General features: G+C 33.4%; 1 long non-coding RNA gene across 5 annotated transcripts; it reads left to right on the top strand.

The window, feature by feature from the left end:
- Window positions 1-566: 566 nt before the first annotated feature.
- Window positions 567-2,891, top strand: LOC113284159. 5 transcript variants are annotated; one of them, XR_003327969.1, is made up of 3 exons: window positions 567-774; window positions 930-2,544; window positions 2,639-2,891. It is a non-coding gene; the product is annotated as an uncharacterized LOC113284159 (long non-coding RNA). The 5 variants fall into 5 exon arrangements; XR_003327966.1 differs by having other exon boundaries at window positions 567-2,134; window positions 2,470-2,544; XR_003327967.1 differs by having other exon boundaries at window positions 567-2,134; window positions 2,344-2,544.
- Window positions 2,892-4,744: the final 1,853 nt, after the last annotated feature.

Raw genomic sequence — 4,744 nt, 5'->3', positions numbered from 1 at the left:
TTCTATTCGATTGAAGCAATCAAAATCAAATTAAAGTGAAGGGTTTGTTGGAAAATACCTCCGGAGTGGTCCCATGGCAGAATCAGGTTGCGGCTGGCGTCTTTTATACTCGATAAAATTATTATGTAACCAAACTCAATTGTGATTGCATTGATGTTGTTACATTTCTTAAATAGGCAGTGACGGTGGTGGTGGGAGAAGGTGGTGGTGGTAATCGGTGGTTGGTGGTGGTGATAATCGGAGGTGGTGGTGGTGGTAATCGGCGGTGGTGGGCAGCGGCGGCGGTGGTGGTAATCGGTGGGTTGTGGTGGTGATAATCGGAGGTGGTGGTAATCGGCGGTGGTGGTGGAAAGAGATGGTGGTTATATATATAGGTGGTTATTAGGTTGATTTTAAATTAAATTAGGTTAAGGGTAGGTTAATCATTTCAACATTTTAGGACACCCCTTATCAATATAAGAAAGGTGGCTTAATAAAATCATGGGCCCCTCAAAAAAACCATGGTCTCTAAAAAAGAATCATTCTAATCTTATTCCACTATATTATTTTCCGCAACTTCAGCGGAACAACCCACGTTTCTCACCTGAGAGAAAGTAACTCCCCAGTTCTCCCAGACTTCTTCTTCCAGACTTCTTCTTCTTTTTTCGACTATGTACCCTCTTCTTTCTTCGACTATGTATCTACATCTCTTCTTTCTTCCACTATGTATGTACATATCAAAATTAAACAAACCCGATTGTTAGATTTCTCTATTCAGTGAAGGAAGTCCTGCAAGTAAGTTAGGGTTTGTGTAAAATCAATTCTCCTTTTGTGATTTTTTAATTGTAGGGTTGCAAGATAATTTTAGTCGGTTTTGTATCATTCACCTAATTTTACTTCATTCTTTTTTCTGTATCGTTCGGTTTAAACAATTTTTTAATGTTGAACAGATGAAATCAAGAAATCGACCAATTTCTTCTTTTGGTACTTCATTGATTCAGTTTACATGTCGGGTGATACTTCTGTGAAAGAAATTTTTGTAGCCGTTCCTTTGATTTCCTGGTATAATTATCCATCATATTGAGTTTATAATACACCCAAACTTTGAATTTCGTTTTAAAATAGTAATCAAGGTTCAGACTTAAAATAACTATTAGGGCTTCATGATTATTTGGCACCATGTACTACAGATTGGCTTCGGTATTTTAAGATAACAGTTAACTTCAATTTAGAGAGACGGGTAAAGATTGGTTCTAGGCTGTTCCTTGTATAGTGAGAATTATTAACTTGTATCTGTACTTCTAGTTTAGTCTTTCATGGTAACTGAAGTTAATTTGAAAATAAGGAATCAATTGACTTTTTCCTTCTCAACAGATGTTCACTGATTTTTGGTTAGATTGTACTTTCCCAAAACTGGTAAGATATATGGTTGCTTCTTTGTTTGATTTCCAGGTACGTATATCATACAATTAGAATAGTTTCAAACTGAAAATTTTGAATTTGGTTTTTAAAATTGTAATTGGTAATCTTTCTTTGGAATTTGATAAATTCAATGGTGGTGTTGCTCTTTATAAATTTGAGTTGATAGATTTTTAGCTTGGGTTGTATTTCCACAAAACTGGTAAGAATTTTTTATACTCATTCCTTCAATTTCCTGGCACGATTATCATAAATGTTTAGTTTATATCAAACCCAGACTCTGAATTTGGTTATAAGATTACAATTGCTGATGTTATTTATCATCATATAAATTCAATGGTGATGCTAAATTTCTTATATTATTATTATTATTATACATTATCTTTGTAATAGAGTATCATTAAGGTTTATCAAACAGATTAGAGTTTGTTTTAATTTGTGAATTACGTGAAGTATCTTTTTCTTTTAAAACTGGTTTGAACCTATGAATTAAAATCTGTTGTCTTCAGTGGTAGGTGTATTTGAAAATGCTAGCCCATACAAAGGCTAAACCTGGTGGTGGTGGTGCAGAGGACTCATCTTCAGTTCTCTAGGTTGCTACGGACGACGAATCTGCAAAGTCATCATATGTTGCTCATATCAACAGTTATCTGAGTGGATCTATTTCTAAAGAAATTCCTTTACATTCTTTGACTAATGATCTCTTCGAAGTTGGGAATGAGGAAGTTCTTATATGGTAACTACACTATTCCATCTTGTTTCTGGATGCTACCTTTTTAATGTAATATGCAATTTTTTGCGCTGGCACACCCTTTTTGGTTGAGTCGACAGTTTTTTCACATTGTTCTATCTAGTGCCTTTTCCTGCCGTGTAACTGAACTTGCATTCTGATTATTCCATGAAACTGAAAGCTCATTAGAGTAGCCATTACCATCATTGAAACAGGTGGTAGCTATAAAAAGAGTGGTGCTGACATTCTGAGTTCTCGATTTTTTTTTATTTACAACACAGGTAAGTCTTCCTTAAGAGTTGCATGATTGAATTTGATGAAACTGTATATATGTTTTACAGGAAAACTTTTGTTTTAATCTGTTACAAGGTGGTGGATTAGTCGTTTTCGATTTAACTTGGCATGTTGATCACTGGGTAGGTTAATACTTCTAGCTAAAAGGTCGATCTAATTATCTAGTTGTGTATTAAGTTTCTATTGATGTGCAAGTGTACCTATTTTATGCTCCAGGTTCACTAAATGATATGCTTGAAGGCTGTGGTGGAGATACAATTGTTGACTCACATTGGAACTGAGGGAATGTCACATCATCCTCTGTTTATAATTTTTAATTTTGATTCTAATTTTTAGTGTTCAGTTAAATTGTAGAATTGAATTTATATTTTGTTTAGCTCTTCTTTGCGATGTTTGAATGTAATTAATTACGAACCTTGTAATATTTGTTCGAATGAATGGAAAATGTTGCTGGAATAGCTTGTGTAAATAAATTTGTTTTTCGTGACTATAATTTTTTTTGATGAATTTGTTTTTCATGACTATGAAACTGTGAAATTAGAAGCAAAAACCAGATAACTTTAATGGACTTTTTTGTCAAACAGAAGCATAAAAAATAGTTGAGCCAATAGCCACGTGTGGTTTATTTTCGTGGCTACTTAACACAAACGTGTGAATCTTCTCTATTGATTAGCCAGGAAATAATTGGTGGCAATTGAAATAACACCAATAGACACGGCAGGGAAACCGTGGCTACCAACGTGGCAAAAACTATTAGCCACTTGATATTGGTTACGAAGGGACAGCCGTGGCAATATATCTCTTGCCACGGAGTTTTGACTTATACCCACGGTTTCTTATTGTGGCTAAAGATGATTATTTTTGTAGTGATATATGCGAGAACTTCATCAACAAAGGTATGTGAAGACTAACTATTATATTTACTCATTATTCTACCATTCAATCTTCTAAGACCATGTCGCATGGCATTAATATATGATGAAAATCGCAAAGAAGAAGACACCAACTCAAGTATTGGATGTTCATAGGTCTTATCACTTTTGAGGTTGAGAATAATTTTTATTATTCAGAAAACTTTGTATGTAAAATATAAGCCTAAAAATATCAAATTGTACTTGTGTTCACAAATTAATTTTTTAATTCGCGAACTATGATTTATTTATTTTGTTGATGTTATTGAACTTCAATGTGCACAAATGTTTACGAACTAATTTTTTTAGTTTGTGAAATATGCAATTCCAAGGTGTTCCCGGATATTTTTTGAAATTTGCTCTTGTGTTCTTGAACTAATTTTTTCAGTTCGCGAACTATGTACTTTTTTTTTGTTCCTAGACAGTTCATACATATTGAGTTCAGGAACCACTTTGTTAGTTCGCAAAAGTGCTATGTTTTTGGGTGTCACTGAACTACAACATAGCTTGATGTTTCACGAACCATACTTGGTTATTCTTGAGCTAATTTTTATGCACGCTTCTTTAATCGAAAATATATAGGTGCATATTTTTCTTTATAATACAAGGAAAACTTCTCACATGCTTACATGATTTCCATTCTTTTGAAGCATTCTATGTTGAGAAATTTAGTTGCTTGGGATCAAAGTAACTCTTGAGAATGAAAATTAGTTCGCGAGTTTGATTTGATCACAAGAAATAATTGCTTGAACCTTAATCAATCTAGCCTGTTTCATTATTATAAACAGTGGACTCTCTGCAAAGTAGAATCTCAATATATACACGATATATACTGGTTGCGGATAGAGCCAGACTTAGGTTTCTTCGTGAAACATAACTAGATTACGACTTTGAAGACTTCACTCGGGATTCCTGATACCAGATCAGACTATCTTTTACCTAATTGATCTTTGATATATAAAATCCTACAACGATTTGAGCAATTAATATGATAAATATATGTCAACTGCCCTTTGAGCAATTAATATGAGTGTGTTACGCATCTAGTTATTTTATTCTTATAACAAGTTAAGGTTCTATTAATGCACTCTTTTAATTTTTGATAATATAGATTTTTCTAAACTCTCATGTATGTTCACTGCTCATCGGTTCATCCAATGTGTTTGTATTGCAGATATTCATCTATAAAAAGTTATATGAGTGTGCAAAGTTCTTTAGTCCTCATCTATGCTTGTTGTCAAATTCTGAATACCTTGAAAAACTTTGAAATCTTGACACTTTCTCCCCTTTTGTCTACATTATATACAAAAACCCTATTATACAATGTCCGAAGACTCCAATTAATAAACACATATGAAAATTGAAATTCAAACAACTGCATAATGTCATCAAAGAAATCCAACAACATTCA

The sequence above is a fragment of the Papaver somniferum genome, chromosome 1 (genome assembly GCF_003573695.1).
Source record: "Papaver somniferum cultivar HN1 chromosome 1, ASM357369v1, whole genome shotgun sequence".
Taxonomy (NCBI): Eukaryota; Viridiplantae; Streptophyta; class Magnoliopsida; order Ranunculales; family Papaveraceae; genus Papaver; species Papaver somniferum.
This window is presented reverse-complemented; position numbering and strand designations above follow the sequence as displayed.